Source organism: Tiliqua scincoides, chromosome 10 (genome assembly GCF_035046505.1).
Source record: "Tiliqua scincoides isolate rTilSci1 chromosome 10, rTilSci1.hap2, whole genome shotgun sequence".
NCBI lineage: Eukaryota > Metazoa > Chordata > Lepidosauria > Squamata > Scincidae > Tiliqua > Tiliqua scincoides.
The window spans coordinates 18,636,800-18,654,965 of record NC_089830.1 but is presented as its reverse complement, the minus strand read 5'-3'; positions in this window follow the sequence as shown (position 1 = coordinate 18,654,965).

Genomic DNA, 18,166 nt, shown 5'->3' with positions numbered 1-18,166 from the left:
AGTAAATACTAAATTATAAATAAATTTAATTTAATTTAATTTATTAATTTAAATTTAATTTATTAATAATAATGTGGGTTTACAGGGTTTACAGTCAAACACCTTAACTTTGGAGGAGGAGGAGACTTTGAGCATCAGCACTGCTTGGCTACTAGCCCTTAGAAATGAATTTGGAACAGGAAAAGAATTGGGTTGCAGATAGAAAGTGTGTAGTCCTTTAAGGAACACAGGGTGAACAAGATCTTGCGGACAGTTCTCTGGGGTGAGACCAAAGGTCTGTGGTTCTCATCTCTATTCCTTTAAAAATGCCCACTGTAGTTTTGGGCGAAATGTTAGGAGATGAAAATCTTCATAGACCAGTGTTGCCCAGAATTTTTAGTACCAGGACCCATTTTTAAAAATGACAATCTATTGCGACCCACTAGAAAAAAAAGAGATCTAGAAATAAATAATATTCTATAAATAAATAAATAAATCATTGGGGTCCTGTGCACCTGAGGCTGCAAGAGACCTTACATATAGTGTGTTTTTGTGTGTGTGTGGACATTTGCTAAGACTTGCCCTAGAAGTGGAGTTCAAGGACTGTTCCCCAAATCTTTATAGTCATTCCTAGGTACCCAGTAGGCTGAACTGGAGAGCAAGTTGTACAGTTAGAACAGCCATTTTCAACCACTGTGCCATGGCACACTGGTGTGCCGCAAATGGTCCTCAGATGTGCCGTGGGAATTTGGGAGAATGTCATTTATCAATAGGACCATTGGGGAATGTGAGCCCCCATTGACAGCACTGTGTGCCTTGTCAATTGTCAAAAAGCTGATGGTGTGCCTTGTCAATTGTCAAAAAGCTGATGGTGTGCCTTGACCATTTTAGTGCCTTGCCAGTGTGCTACAAGATGAAAAAGGTTGAAAATAACTGAGTTAGAGACTTCCAGACTGAGCAGAAAGCTGAGATTGAGTTCACATATGATCTAAGGCACACCAATTACTAGAGCAGTGGTTCTCACACATTTAGCACTGGGATCAACTTTTTACAATGAGAATCTGTCAGGACTCATCGGAAGTGATGTCATGACTGGAAGTGATATCATCAAGCAGGAAAATTTTGAACAATCCTAGGCTACAATCCTACCCACACTTACCCAGGAATAAGTCCCATTGCCCTATCATTGTTAAAAGAATATACACAGTAGCTTGTTTAAAGTACAGGTCTGTAATATTTCCCCAAATGCAGTCACATTCCACAGTAGCATGAAGTCTAATCTATTAAAAATAAAATATTGAAATGTATGGGGACCCACCTGAAATTGGCTCATGACCCACCTAGTGGGTCCCGACCCACAGTTTGAGAAACATTGTACTAGAGAAAATCAGAAAATGTGACATTTTAATTTGGTGGTATGAAGATTACCTCATACCACAGGTTAGCATTCCAGTTAACAACTTTATTCTGCAATCAAGGTTTGCAAAGTTGTTTTTTTTAATGTTTCAAAAACTTTTCGTGACCCACCAAAAATCAGCTCACAATCCACTGGTGAGTTCTGACCCACAGTTTGTGAACCATTGTAACCGTGGCCAATAAGCCCGATCAGTTCTTACTGCAGCACTAGGATTCATTTTGTTTGAATACAGTCTGTATATTTGATATTTCTTGTCTTTGTTGTTGTACTATTGTTACAAAAATCCCTTTTTTGATATTGTTATTTATTTTGTGTTTCTATTTCTTCAAATATTTATAACCTTCCTTTGCCCGTCCATCAAGAGGTACCACAGTGGCTTACAGTATTTATTTATATATTTGTTATTTTCTGGGCACAATCCTAACCAAGTCTACTCAGAAGTAAGTCTTATTGTGTTCAATGGGACTTACTCCCAGGATAGTGAGGTTAGGATTGCGGCCTTACTCTGATTTTGTTCTCTTATCCTTCTTGTTAGCCAATGATTACAGGGTGAAATAAACATTTTCAGTGATTGTGAAGATGGAAACAGACTATTTGTTTAATTAGCCCATATTGTCCTTCTAAGGCTGCACTCCTATGGCGCTTACTTGGTTGCAAGCCCCACTGGGCAGAGTGGAGCTTACTTCCAAGAAAAAATGCAGACTTGTGCTGTAAGGTCCCAAAAATTTGTTTTCATTTTGCAAGGTGAAGATGGGGGTAGATTAGGAGGAAGGGGCAAAGTAACACTCCATTTTCTTTGGAGTTCACTAAGCCCAGATGGTTTGCAGGACTCCCACCTTACCTGAACTCATAAACAAGGGATTTCAAAGATATTCAAATGACATTGAAAATGACATCCCTTGCAAATTGTGGATTGAAGGACACATCTTGGAGGACTCCAGTCTTCTGAAAGAACTTCATTTCAGCTTAGTACATTATTAATGCAATTCAACTTCCTTTCCCCAAGACTAATAATGTTTTCCTTACAGCGGGAGGAGGGGAAGATATCTTTTTGTTGCCTTCTGTTTTGCATAGTGGAAGATTTGATGAGGTGACAATTGGAAAGTCCCTGTGAGACAAGCCTCTTCTATTGTGCAATTTTCCAGTGTGATATATTTTTTTTAATTTTTATTGTTGTCTGACTTGAGACGAAATACTCTCTAGATGCCTTTGCACCCCTCGGAGTCCACAGAAAAGCAAGCAAGCAAAGAACAACAGGCATCTTAAGTATGCAGCTTCTCAAAATAATATTAAATTGGTATCATTAGCTGATGTAAGGAATAGCTCACCACATTTGCATTGTAGGCAATTTATTTCAATAATCATTGTGTCATATCCCATGCAACTAAAATAAATGTTGAGGGGAATTGGAAATGAAATCCAATTCCAACCCTCAAGTTCAGATGTAAAAAATCCAAATACATTTTGCTTATGAAACTCTAAAGCAACACCTGCACTAAGGAGGCTGTGTAGGTAATAAAAAGTGTGGATTTCAACATTTGGAATATGAATTTTGAATATACACTTACCCAGGAGTAAGCCCCACTGACTATCACTGTTAAAGGCATATACATAGTTGCCTGTTAAAAAGTACTGATCAGTAAGATTTCCCCAAATGCAGTGTCACATACTATGGCAGCATCAAGTCTGATATAATAATAATAATAATAATAATAATAATAATAATAATAATAATAATAATAATAATAATAATATTACAGGTATTTCTATACCGCCTTTCTTGGTTCTCAGATTTCTCCTTAGACTTTATTCAAGGCGGTTTACATAGGCAGGCAATTTTTAAATCCCCGTAGGGATTTTTACAATTTGAAAGAAGGTTTCTATCTTTCAAGAAACCACAACATTCAGGTGTTTCTTTCTTGATCTGGCCGCACATTCTGGCCTCCATCCTCCCATGCTCAGAGCAGATGGAATAGCTTGGCTCAGCTTGTCAGCTGCTTCAAGGTCGCATGGTGCCGGTGGCCTCGAACTGGCAACCTTTGGATGTTATCTTCAGGCAAATGGAGGCTCAACCCTCTAGACCAGACCTCCTGCCCTGGGGATCCACCTGAAATTGGCTCATGATCCACGTACTGGGTCCCGACCCACAATTGGCTTGTGACCCACCTACTGGTTCCCGACCCATAGTTTGAGAAACACTGTCCTAATGTCTTTGCCTAAAATCACCTGGGGTGTGTGTGTGTGTGCCTCGCAACATGGAACACAATTCTGGGAAAGTAGCACTTCAAGCCTTAGTTGCACTGAAGTAGGACATCAGATCCCGGGCCAAACAAAACACAATGTAGAAGTTCTAAGATTGGATCTCCAAATGTCTTTTCTCCCCCCTAAAAGCTATGGGGCGGGTAGGTCACACTGGATTGGGGACACAATGTTGGGTAAATACTGGTTAAACCCCTTTTCCCCTGCGCTATTTCTTCCATGGAACACTGTCCCCCCTAAACTCTGTCAGGAAGTTTCTGTTAGCTATAGAGGGGAGAAGGTGACAGTTCAGGTAGAGCAACAGAGTGGGGAGATCAGATCCCCAGCGTTTTGTCTGATTTGGCCCAAGTGCTACCCCTTGGGAATTATTATCAGGGAGTAACTATTTCGAAGAAATCATGCACCAGAGGGCAGCAGCCTCCTGTGATAGTTTGGGAGTGAAGCACAAGACTTCATGCAGAGTTAAAAAATGTCAAAAGCCTGCTTCCTTTCTTTGTTTATTTGCTTTGGCTGGTCAAGTTCCTGAAGAGCAGGAACCAGTTTGGAAGGCAGGTGTCAATAAAGTGTCTGCTTTAGCAAGCTATAACCCAGATGCCACAAATGAACAAGACCAAGCTTTAAACAGGGCTTCTTCTTATCCTGCTGAGCCTATAATACAGTGTAGAGAGGTCTCCTCTTCCTTTATGTTCATTGGTGCGGCTCTTAAATTCAGTCTAAAAAGTCCTTGCCCGTGTGCTGAATCCATGAGAGCAGGACACTCCTTTAATACCAACTCAGGTTCTGTGACTTTAAGAGTGGCAAGGAAGCAGAAATAAAGTTGTGAAGTTATTCCCAGCATGGAGGTTCAGTGACGGGTGTGTGTGTGCTTGTGTTGATTTCTTCACACAGTTAAAGCAGAGCTAGGCTTTCCTGTCCCATTCACAGGCAACAAAAATGGAGGGGATTTTGGGCAGTCTTTTTCACAGGAGGCATCAAATTCCCCATTGGTGGCAGATGACTCGTTTTTCCCCCACAACCCTCCTTTGGGTGATGCTATATCATCACATAAGGGCAGTGGTTCTCAAACTGTGGCCCCCCAGGGAGCTGTGGAAACTAGCCTGGGGAGCTGTAGAATCCTGGTGAATAAGCCTCCACCCTCTGCAAAGTATTGGATCATGGCCCTAATGGTGAGCTGCAGCCAATGGCCCAGTAGGTCAAGGGAGCTGTCAGTCAAAAACATTTGGGAACCACTGACATAAGGGTGATTTGGGAGCAGGGGTTCTGGGGAAAAAATGGCAGCCACCAGTGGTGCTATATACTCATTTTTCCCCCAGGACCATGGTCAGAACTATGCCTTGTAACTCCCTTCCTTTTCTACGTTTTTGTTACTTTCACCTTGTTAATCTTTCTTGCTCTATTTATAAGTTCTATCATTTCAACTGTTTTTTGGCCGCTTTTGAGCACCTTACTGAGAAAGAAAAGCAGAATGGTTTCATTTCTTTATTAACGGAGTTGCTAAGCCTTAGGAACATGCAACTAAAATGATCACATAGTTCCTTCTCCCCCCCCCACCCCTCATTTTATCCCACCTCTATTTTCTTTCTCTTCCTCAGTTTTCTCTCTTTCTCTCTCTCTCTCTCCCGCTCTCTCTCTCTCTGCCCATTTCTATATTGTAGAACAAAAACAAGAAACCTTTATTGGCAAAATGATGTAAATACTACAAAAATCCACTTAATCCACAGGTACTCCCAATTACAGCATCACTGTTTCTCATTAACCCGATTTAGGGTGCAATCCTAACCCCTTATGTCAGTGCTTTTCAGCACTGACATAAGGGCAATGCAGCTCTGAGGTAAGGGAACAAACATTCCCTTACTTTGAGGAGGCCTCTGTGAGTGACACCCAACTGCAGGATGCAGCACATGTCCCATTGGCACTGCTGTGCCAGTGCTGAAAAGCACTGACATAAGGGGTTAGGATTGCACCTTTAGATTGTAAGTTCTTTGGGGCAGGGACCTGCCCTCACATTCTCTTGAAAGGGAGGTGCGCACAGATCTGACGATGTACAAATAAAGAAAATAAAGACCGTACCCTGGAGAATGACAACTTGAGCAGCAAGCATTTGAACGGTCAGCAAGGTCGGGAACCAGAAAGCTCCCCTCTCTGGTAAACAGAGAGGACGTATGAAGAACTACTAGCCACGGCAACTACACTACTTCCTTGCAAGTCCCACAAAGAAACCAGTGACGTGCTTCAGCAATGCTGGACATGGTCAAGCTTCAGCCCTGTCCCTTTTCACGCACAGACCGTCTGGCCTCCGAAATGGACGGTCCCAGGTGGATCCGAATGCAGGCCCAATCTGTGTAAAGTGTACCAGATGTGGGCCTTTGAAACTGAAAGGATAAGACAGCTTTTTTTTTTTTTTTTCCTTTTCAGCTCAAAAGCTGTTGATTCACAATGTTCTGACAGCCAAGCGGAAAGTGTCTTTTCCTGAGCCTGGTTATTTATATATACAAGAGCTGGCTGCTGGTGCTAAGGGCCAGAGAGCTTGCATGCAAAGTTATTCTCAGTCTCTCTCCACCCCCCCCTCCACCCTACCTCCCCCGTTGCTTTCCATTCACTCCAGGATGGTTTAGATTGGGGCAGAAGAAAATGGAGCCTGATTATGATCTGCTGCAGGCATTCAACAGAACAAAGGCATCCATGTCCGTGTTTGGAGTTAATAACGTCCAATGAATATCTAATTAAGGCTCCAACATCTCTGCCTTGCAGTCCTCCTGGTTGCCGAGAGTGCAAACATATGTGCACAGACTTCACTGGGGATGATTGCTAATTGCCTTGTGTATTATTATTATTATTTTTTTTGCCCAAGAGCTTGAGATGAGGCCGAAACTTGTCAGGGCTTCTTTTCTGAACCGAGGGGCAAGAACTCACACAGATGCCTGTAAGACCCTCTGCTGCATCCCATGATCCCAGCTGCACAGGCAAAGGCTGAGGTTACTTGGTAATGAGGGGAAAGTACTCTGCACATGTTCAGAGGCAAGCCCGCCACCATTTCACAGGTGAAAAGAAAAAAGAGCTTGGCTGCACCCAAATTTTCTAGCCATTTCCTGGGTGCATTGCCCCCTTCCCCACTGCATATTGCTCATTATTTATTATTATTTGTTGTTCACATGTTTATGCCACTCCAAGGAGTTCAGGGTGGTGCACACAGATCCTCTCCAACTTTGGTCCTCACAACAACCCTGTGAGGTGGGTGAGGCTGAGATAGAGTGACTGGCCCAAGGTCACCCAGGAAGCTAATGGGGTTTATGAACCTGGACCTACTAGGTCTAATTCCAGCTCCCAAACCATTACACCATCCTGGCTCTCATTACCCTCTGGTAGCTGTCTTCATTTACTCTGCTGCCTTCATTCACTCTGCAGTAGCCTTGCAGTGTTTTAAAGACAAACAGCTTGTTCTTTTGTTTCAAGAGGGGCCTGAAAACCAGAATCGTCCCATGATCCATTCTCAACGTTGAGCTTCGGAATGCAAAATGACAGGCTGTGCGCACGATCAACACCTTTTATTTGCGGTGTGCATGGGCATGCGTGTGCTCTTGGGACAGCTGCACACATAGGTCTTGGAGATTTAGGGCCCAGTCCTCACCAAATTTCCAGAACTGATGCAGCCATGCCAACAGAGTGTGTGATGCATCCTGTGGTGGTGGGGCAGTCGTGGAGGCCTCCTTGAGGTAAGGGAAGATTTGTAAGACAAGGGGCTGCATTGTGGCTGTATTGGTGCTGGAAAGTTGGAGAGGCCTTTAATTGCTCCAGTTCTGAAATGGCATTCAAGGGGCTCCCACTGCCATTGACTGCAATGCAGTTGCAACCTGCTAAGTCAGACCATCCATCAGTCTAACTTAATATTGACTATCTGGACCAATAGCAGCTCCCCAAGATTTCAGGCAGGCATAGGACGTCACTGACTCTAAACATGGACAAGGATTCCTTTGTTCTGTTGAATGCCTTTTCCCTGCCCTATCTAGAGACTGAACCTGGGACATTCTGAACCCAAAGCAGGTGCTTTGACCACTGAGGACGGCCCGTCCCCAATGAATGTTCTGATGAATAGGTCTAGGTTGGGGGGTTGGAGCTTGCTCCCGCCTCCTTGCATTCATTACCCTAGTTATGAATGTCTGAATAGGGCAAGGGACAATATAAGGAAAGTGATTTAGCTGGGACAAGGGTGAAAAACTAGGAACAGATGGAGCGGCTTCCGAAGAATCATCCCCGTGACGCAGGGTTCAAGGTTAAGCCCTGGTCCTGGGGGGAGTGGACCCTCTTGAGCCCCGGTTCACATGAAGCCCTCGGCTGTCTCAGGGAGGCAGGTTGGTGGCTGTTGTCCGTTATTGCATGACAATCTCCCAAGCCAGTGTCAGTTTAACCGTCTATGGGAGTGACTGCTCAGCTGCCCTTGATGTTGCAACAACCAGTTTGCAATCCAGGAGGAGGTGGTGTGTGTGTGTGTGTGTGTGTGTGTGTGTGTGTGTGTGTGTGTGTGTGTGTGTGTGTGTGTGTAAAGACCGAACTGTAGCACAACAGAGAACTTCTGCCTCCATCTGATTGCCTCCTGCTTTGTGCATTCTGCTCTGCTCTGCTCTTTTATGTCTAAAGTAGGCAAACCTTTTGGGAATGGATGGTGTCAGTTCCATCTCCTGTACACTACCTAGTAAGCAGGGATGGGCAAGTCCAGCATGGCTTGACTTGAGTCACGAATTTCTGCCCCCTCCCCGTGACGCAAGTCGAAAACGAGTCCTAACGGGTGGGCTTTCTGAGTCGCCCAGAGCGTTTTCACGACTTGAAAAGACTCGAGTCACAAGACATTTTGATACACGTCAGGCATGGCTTCGTGGAAAAAAGTGTGTGTGTGTTGGAGTTCAATTTAAACACTCCCCTGATGTCCCCATCCCATCTGTAAACAAGGTGGGAGGGGGTGAAACAGACTGCGTGAGAGAGGAGACAGAAATGGCAAGAGGGAGGAGAGTCACACAGCAGCTGGGAGGCTTACCAGTATGATCTGATCCTTTGCAGCTCTACTCAGAAGTAGAGTATGTGCCAGTTGTTCAATGAGGCTTCCTCCTCCTAAGTAACAAAGGAGCCCACAGGAGCCATGGGGTTGGAAAGCGTGATTGCTACGAACCGCCTCCCCCTCCCTGGGCTTCTCCAGCCAATTCTAAGGCAAGAATCCCCTAGGGCTCCTCCTTCTGCCCTCTGTTATGCCAAGAAACAAACCAAACTTTTGTCCATTGACCATAGGTTCCTTCAGAGACAGACAAGAGAGCCTCCCCCCTCCTGCCTGGTGCAAAGCAAAACATTAACCCTTCCCTGCCTCCTGGCTGGAACTTCCCTGCTGCTCACCTGTTCTGAATGATGTCCCCACAAGGTCTTTCACGCTGTGAAAAAAGTAAGCAAACACACCCAGACATAGACAGACTTGATTTGAACATGTGGGGATGAGTGCCAAGTCAGTGGCCTCAGACTCAAGTCAATGCCCAAGACATTGACGCAGGTGACTGGAGGCTGAACAAGTCAGCGAAAAACACATGTTTTTGCGACTCGAACCCGAGTCACCTGACTCAAATTTCCATCCCTGACATATTCATGACAGGCTTGCAATGTTCCGGTGCACAACACACCACAGTGAATGGTAGAACCCAAAACACATACCAGGAAGTTGCTCCTCTTTGTGCATTCCTGGACGCAGAGGTGACCCTTTTCAACCAAGGAGCTGGTTAATCATTTCGCTAACCTTTCCCCTTCTCTTTGTGCAAGGTTTCAGAGTGTGCAAGGTAGAAATCTGATCAACCCATGTCCAGATTGCCTTCTTGGAGCATGTTCTAAAACCTCTGATGAGGTCAGGGTCTTATGAAAACATGGCCCCCTCACTATATCAGAACTTTGCAGTGCAGAGTTGAAGCTTGCTGCTCTGCTGCAGGTCGTGATGCTGTTCTATCTGTAGTTCCAGTCCCTCTGTCATCAGGACTGGCCTCTCCATGAGGATTACTGAGGAGTGTGCCTCAGGTGGTGGCTGAAACAGGGGCACCTTTCTCTGTTCACCTACCTCCACACTCCTCTTCCTCCTGCTGTGTGATTGGTTGGCAACCTTCAGTCTCGAAAGACTATGGTATAAGCCTACAGCACCCAGGATTCCCAGGCGGTCTCCCATCCAAGTACTAACCAGGCCGGACCCTGCTTAGCTTCCGAGATCAGATGAGATCAGGCATGCGCAGGCTGTGTGAATTTGAAACAAAAAGATGGGAATGAAGACAAGGAATTGTCAGTGATGCTGTATCTAGCCCACCGCTCTCCTCTCCTTTGCACTTCCTCTTCTGCTCTGTTCCCCAAATCAGGTAGTGGGAGGAGGAAGCAAAGAGGCAAGACCGATGGCTGATATGGTGCTGGATAAGGGAGGGGGCAGCATTGGGGGCTTTTTTTCCCCTAGCTGCTTTGGGGAAAAAAGTCTGCACATCTCTCTCAGATGAACAGGTTATGTGCTTGTGTGCTACGTGCGAGTTTCATTTTGGGGCATGGTCTTTTTGGGAGGGGCATTGGTGCGCCAAGGGTGAATCCGATTCCTGGTGACGATGGAAGCGTACAACTGGTTAATCGCAAACTGGGAGGCACCATGTGCAGAAATTTCCTGTGGTTTTTCCAGGGATTCTATGTACGCGACAGTACATTTAGTTGTGGCTCCCCTTGCATTAACATAACTGTAAAAAATTTCCCCTCTTTGAAATGCCACAGCTTGAAACTGAACCAATGTGGTGCAGTTTCTATTGATGTGCATGCTCGCTGGTTGTTCCTGGATTTCCACTGTAGAGTTTCTAGGAGAACAACTGTTGGGTAAATGAAACTTCAGCTCACCCAGAAGACCTGTAGCACCGACAAAGAGTGAGGGGAGGGGAGCTGGAACCTCCTGAGCCCAAGAAATGGGATTTAATCCAGAGCGTTCATTAGCACATGTGAACCTGTGGCAATGCCTTGTTTATTTCTGCTGTGGCTCTTCCTGTCTTGTGGGTTCCAGTGTGTTAGGCAGTGCTGTATGTGGGTTGTCAGACAAAATAAAGGATGTTCAGCAACTGCAGCATCTAGCAGAGGAGGTAGGCGCTATGTTCGGTCAGCTTGTAATCCTTCATAATCAGGGGCAAGACTTTGAAATAAAAATTGTCCCCATATGCCCTGGACCTAGAACGAATGGAGTGATGATGAGTTACACACATTACCAACCCACAAATGCTTATTCAGAAGACTGATAGTTGAAGATGGGGTTATAACTCAGTGGGAGGCCATTTACTTTACAAGTGGAAGGTTCAATTTCCCAGGACAAGCTGGGAAAGACCCTTTTTTTGAAATGCTGGATTGCTGCTTCCAGTCCTATATTGGACAATACTGAATTTGATTAACCACTGAGGGCCCAATCCTATCCAATTTTCCAGCACAGGTGCAGCCGCAATGCATCCCCAAGGTAAGGGAACAAATGCTCCCATATCTTAAGGGGGCCTCTGTGACTTCTGCCCCACTTCAAGATGCAGTGCATGCCCCATTGGCACAGCTGCACCGGCAATGGAAAATTGGATAGGATTGGGCCCTGACGTGGCTCTACTGAAGCCAGTATCCCATGTTCAGTGGAACTGTGGAGATGTGTATAAATTCCGTGTTTCTCAAACACCTTGAGGCTGAGCTCTTTTCAAAAACATTCCAGGCAACTTGGAAAGTCGGCCTATTAGTTACTTTCCCAATTTCGTTTCTGTTTCTCTCTCCACCGTGTGTTTTATATAGACGCTGCCCGTGGAGGATTTCATTATGTATTTGATGAAGTAGTCGACATAAGTTTATCCTGAAATCAATGGGTTGGATTTAAGGGGTCCACAAGTCTCTCCCGGCATGTATTTTACATGATGTATTTGTACAATGACATATTTATTTTATTTTATTTTTTTCATATTTTATACCATTTATAAATACATTTTATTTATTTTATATTTAATATGTATAAAATAGAAACATTTTATATTATATATCAGGGTAGTGTACATCTTTTTGTTCTCACAGTAACCCTGTGAGTAGTCGAGGCTGATAGATAGTGGCTGGCCCAAGGTCATGGCTGAGTAATAATAATAATAATAATAATAATAATAATAATAATAATAATAATAATAATAATAATAATAATAATAATAACAACTAGGTATTTATATACCGCCTTTCTGGTCATCGGATTACTCCTCTGACTTTATTCAAGGCGGTGCGTTTCTAAATCTCTCAAGGGGATTTTTACAATCATAGAGATTCTCTCTTTCAAGAACCAACAACATTTCAGATGGATTTTCCTGTTTTGGTCTCACTTCTGGCCTCCAGTTCTCCCACGCAGGCTCCATCTCTCACATGGAGGGCAGCCAAGATGCTTCTTGCTCACTCCAAGAGCAGGTGGAATCACTCAGCTGGGCTTGTCAGCTGCTTCAAGTTCTCGCCATTCTCAGCCCTTCAGGGAGCTGCCGGTGTTCTCGAACTGGCGACCTTCTGATGTTATCTTCGGGCTAACGGAGGCTCTAATTCCAACTCCTGAACCACTACACCCTCCTGGTGTATCTTTTTTACAAGTACCTTTTGAGCAAAAAATGCCACGGGGTTTGGTTTTTCTATTGGGGCCACACTGGACGTGATGTAGGAGTGCCAAGACTAGGACTCCCAACACTATTTTCTTCTTCAAAAGCAGCCGCACATGGCTGGAAGAGAGGGGAAAAATTTCAGGTGCTTTACACCTCCCGCGAAAGGTGCCCCCCATAATTTGAGAACCATTGTCTTGAGAAGAACGTTAAGGACGTAAACGACCTCGTTATAGTGACTGGCAATATATAGCAAATAAATGAGAAATTGTTTTTCATTGTAAAATGTTAAAAAAACCATGGGTAGGGGATGATCGGAACAGCGGCTGCAGGGGCAGTTAGCACTTTCTTGCTGGCCCATTTCCCCCCTGAAAATCCTCCCCTTAGCATCGCTTTGCAGCAAATATGTATTTATGGGGAGCAATTTTTGGCAAGAAAACCAGCACCCACAACCATTGTCCGGAGTGCCTCCATTCATTACTGCTTTTTTTTTTTCCAATGAAGAGAAACTTCCAGTTTACTCCCTATGTTGAACACATCTCTTAACCATGGAACTTACAGTTTGCCCCTGGGGTTGTAAAATATTCCTATTAAAATGTATTCTTCCCCTTTTTGGAAGATTACCTCCCCCTCTTCCCACGCACAGATTCCTTATCTATCCTCCATGTTGAGATGAAGGGCGCTTCTGCAGTTGTTGCTTACAGAGGGATTTGAAGCATCCGTCATGCGCCTCTGATATGCATCTGATCTCTGTGGTCTGCTCTGAAAAGATACAGGCACTGGCATGTGCCTGGCTGTGCAGCATCCTCCTGCCACATGCCAACACCCAGGGGACAAAAAGTACATTTATTTCCATAATCTGTGCTGGAAGATTTCTACCCCTCTTTCTGAGTGACATGCTCTCCAAAGTGGCTTATGACAACTAACCACACAAAACGAGGTGCGTGTTTCCTAATCCACATGTGGTTTGTAGCGACATGCCCACGCAGGGGCTGCAGAGAAACGCCTTGCTAAAAATTGGGCGAAAGTTTGCGTTGCTGAACTACAGCACTGCAGAGCATAGGAGGAGCGCCTAGAAGGATGAAGGAAGCCAAACTTTGCTCCTACCTTTCAAAAAGGAGACCAATCACCCAGGAAAGGCTTTAGGAGCTGCAGGACCCATTTGGGGACCTTTTTGTGGGGCCCCAGGCTCGCAGCCAAAGTCTGTAGAACCTTAGAGATACAGGTGGAGTCTCCGTATCTGTGGGGGATCAGTTCCTAGACCCCCCATGGATAACGAAACTCGTGGATAATGAAATTCATGAGATCTGACCCACAGGGATGCTGAATGCGACTGGAACCTTGTTCTGGTCGCATTCAGAGCCTCTCTGAGGCCCACATGTGGCTTCTATGGTCCTCAGTATGCTACTCAGAGCAGTAATTGTGGTTTCGCAGAAAACTGTAAGTACCGTTTAAATTGCTTGGGAGGGGCCGGGGGGGTTCTAAAGTCAGTAGAGGTCACGTGCAGCCTCTGCAGGCCTTAGAAAGGCTCCTGGGCGCCACCAGTGAACATCTCCAGTGGCATCCAGGAGCTCAGGTCTGGTTTCCGTCCTGAATTCCAGACCTGCAGTTTGTTCGAACCACAGGTTCTGAATTTGCGGTTAGGGAGCCTAGACCTGTACAGATAAAATTTATTATAGACTTGATATCGCTACAGTAGAATAGAAAGCAATCAAAATGTGTTATTTAAAAGTGCATGTGAATTAATGGATCAAATGGATCTAAGCACCTTTTAAAATTGCATACATGCAAGCTTACAAGTAAACAAACTGTAGCAGAAAGAGGGAAGCCCCAACCAAACAAAAGGCACAGATTTCCTTGGAAAAGTAAATAGTAAAACAAAACCACTTGTTTTAGTGACTGTGAAATGATTTATAAAAATACCAATTCTATTTTTTATTTTAACCCTTCTGTGGGGACCCTTAGGATTGGGCCCCAACTGGGAGCAATTGGTCTAATTGGCTTAAAGCTGGCCCTGTGATCGCTCCAGAACAATTGAGGGGCAACTGAGATATGATCTCAGCAAACATGTGATCCCAGCTCCACTTCTGCCAAGAGAATAGGGAATGCAAGTGGATAGGTCTTTAAGGCTGCAATCCTAACCACAGTTTCCTGAGAGTAAGCCCCATTGAACAAAATAGGACTTACTTCTGAGTAGACCTGGTTAGGACTGTGCCCTAAGTCTCCTTGCACTTGTTGCTTCTCCCCTGCAAACCTCCCCTTCCTTTTTCAAGATTACCCCCCACATATCTTTGCCACACTTTTTCTAAACAAACTAGCCCCCAACCTCTTAACCTGTCCTTATGAGGAAGGTGCTCCAACCCTCTGATTTTCTGCACCTTTACCAGCTTTGCAACATCCTTTTTGAGGTGTGGCAACCAGAACTGCACACAGTATTCCACATGTGGCCACACCCCTTCGCCCGATTTGTACACAAGCGTTAGAATTACCCATTTTATTTTCAATCCCTTTTCCTAATTACGACACCGAGGAAGATGCGGTTCAAAGCACAGAAGGGTTGGTAAGAATCTGCCGTTGGGTTGCTTCACAGGCAGTCCAAGAAAAAACCGACACTCATTCTGTTCCTGTTTTGGCTGCAAAGAAAGACTTAGGGAAGTTTGCAGACAACTGAATCAAGTTTGATGGAATGTCCACCTCCCAAACTAGACCCCTTGGATTTCAGCGAGCTTGAAGCCAAATACTCCCCACCAGTCAGTGGGAAGCTACAGTGACAGAATTAGGGAGAGGGGAAAACCATGTTACCAGGGCACCCAGGTTGAAATTGTAAAGGGAAATTACCTGCTGGGGTGGGATTGCTAGGTGTACTTGTGCAACTTCCCAAGGCCCCTTCCATGCACAGCTGGAAAAGCAGACATTCTGACTAATCCTCCCAAATAGCAGCACAATGTGATTTTGCACCTTAAGCCAACTTACTGCAAATCAGGACTCTTAACAGTGGCATTGAGAGATGGGTGGAGGAAAGAGCTTATTATTAAATAACTGAGAGTTGGAAATCCTTTCCTACCTATAGCAAGTCACCCAGCAATCTTCCCAGAGACCCCACTCTGCCTCTGCCCAGCTCTGCAATATTCCTCCCAGGGAGTGTTATTATCTTAGCTTGTGGGTTATACAATGGCATGAACATGCAGATTTCATATCCAGGACTATGGTTCTTAAGAACATAAGAACAACCCTGCTGGATCAGGCCAAGGGCCCATCTAGTCCAGCTTCCTGTATTTCACAGTGGCCCATCAAATGCCCCAGGGAGCACACAAGACAGCAAGAGACCTGCATCCTGGTGCCCTCCCTTACATCCTGGTGCCTTCTTTGGGAGCTTTAAGGTCCAGAGACTGGTTGAGGTACCCAATGCAATTTCCATCTTTGGTGCCAAGCAGGGCTGGGCTTAATCAGTTCCTACTCAGGAGAGCATAAACAGACTGGAAAAAGGAACACCCCCTAAATGGTATCTGATATGACACTGGGTGATGCACAGATTTCTCCATGTGGGCAATGATCCCCCCCCACTTGTTCTATGTTAGCTTAGAGGGGGTCTCACATATGTTTGGAGGCAGCACATTGAAAGCCTCAGCCACAAAAGACAGAACATGCCCCTTGGATGCCAGTATAGTTCTTGGGCAGCTGCACGCATTGCTAATTATGCAGGTTGTGGGACTGTCTTACATTAATGTGGTTGGACAGCAGGCAAAATAACACCCGACAGTCAGGTTTTCTTGACTCCACAGGAATCAGGCACACCAGGAATATAAGCTGGTGGGTGACTCTTGCATGGTTGTTATAATGCAACTCAAAACCCACACATAACGAGAGTCCTCCTGGATCCATCCAGTACTACTAGGACTTGGGTTTGAAACTCACCGCTGTCCAAAACTCATGAGGTGGCAAACTGCCTAATACTGAGACCGGTCAATGGCCCAGCTAGTTCTGTACTGGCCTCTCTGACTTGTGAAAGCTCTTCAGAGTTTCTGCCTGTGTGGGAGGGGTCCTTTCCCAAGGCTACTTGAAGATGCCAAGTAATAATGCTGGGCCCTTTGGAATGCGGGGGGGGGGGGCTCTACCACTGAGCTTCAGCCCCTCCCAAACCCAACCTGTGGTTGAATCCTTTCATACGCCTGCGTTGGCTCGGTCATGTCGTGAGAATGGATGATGGCCAGATCCCAAAGGATCTCCTCTATGGTGAACTCGTGCAAGGAAAGCGCCCTACAGGTAGACCACAGCTGCGATACAAGGACATCTGCAAGAGGGATCTGAAGGCCTTAGGAGTGGACCTCAACAAGTGGGAAACCCTGGCCTCTGAGCGGCCCGCTTGGAGGCAGGCTGTGCAGCATGGCCTTTCCCAATTTGAAGAGACACTTGGCCAACAGTCTGAGGCAAAGAGGCAAAGAAGGAAGGCCCACAGCCAGGGAGACAGACCAGGGACAGACTGCACTTGCTCCCGGTGTGGAAGGGATTGTCACTCCCGAATTGGCCTTTTCAGCCACACTAGACGCTGTGCCAGAACCACCATCCAGAGCGCGATACCATAGTCTTTCGAGACTGAAGGTTGCCAACTGTAACTGTATACAGTGGATCCTTTGTATCCAAGGGGGATCTGTTCTAGGACCCCCCCACGGATACTGATTTCCACAGATACTGGAACAATCAGGGAGGGCCTCTGATTCTTCTCTGACTGGAAGAGCTTTCCAATTGTATGAGAGAGGCCCTCTAGGTATGGGCTCTGCCCCATACCTACTGAAATCTGATACTGAATCTGTGCATGCCAAACCCATGGAAATGGGCCCACTCTACTCTTCTCTGTTGGGTTCAGTGGAGTTGATGTGCATAAGACTCCAGCCAACATATGTCAGGGGTTCCACTTTCTCTGCCCTCTTGCCCATCTCTGCTGCTTCTCCTCCATATGCACCCTGGATAGTGAAAAGAAATGGAGTAGAAGAAGTGTGGAGGAGAAGAGAGTGAAGGGCAAGAAGGTCTCCCCCACACTTCCTCTTCTGCTCAGTTTCCCTCTTTCAAATTCAGAGCAAGAGGAGAGGAGGAGGAGCAGTGAAGGCTTGGGTGTTGTGGAGGGGAGGGGAGGATGGCGATGATGGCATCTGAGAGGTCTTGAGCCAGCCCCAAGCTCGTTGAACAGAGAAATGTTTTACAGCTCTCCAGCCAGAAATCTGAAGAAGAGCAATACACAGAGTATGGAAAGGAGCAAGGCTGTTGGAGCGTCTCCTTCATCCCCCCCCCCCCCATTCCCATACCTGACTTTGATGTGCAGAAGGAAACCGGTTTGTACAGCTCTCCTCAAGTGACAGGAGCAGAGAATAATCCCATCCATGAGGAACACATTGTTCCAGGCCACAAAGTGCATGAAGTGGACTTTTATCACCAGAGTTTCCTGTTGTTACACAGCAGGCCAGAGTTTGTGTGCATTGGCTGGAAGCCCACAGACGGACGAGGGGAAAAGCGCTGAGCTCAGAATGATACACAGGCTTTGGAGTTACACATTGTTGTGGGGGCAGGGGAACCCTGCCTAGATGTAGTTAGTAAGCAGGAACTTACCCTTGCAGCGGTCGTTGATGCTGTGCCCGAGTCCTAAATTGTGGGAAGGAATTGTACGTACATCTCCCTGAGCAACTTTGAGGAAGGATGGGATACGCAGTGTCATCTGAGCAGTGGTTGATGCATATGGCGGGGAGAGTGACATATTGAATAGTACCATCATGTTATATATCATTTGATGTGGAACTGCATGCAGAATGCCATGAAAGAAACTGCATTGAAATATCTCTGTTCTATCAAAATTTATAGCCAAAGATCTAGAGGGGCGGGGCAATGATATATC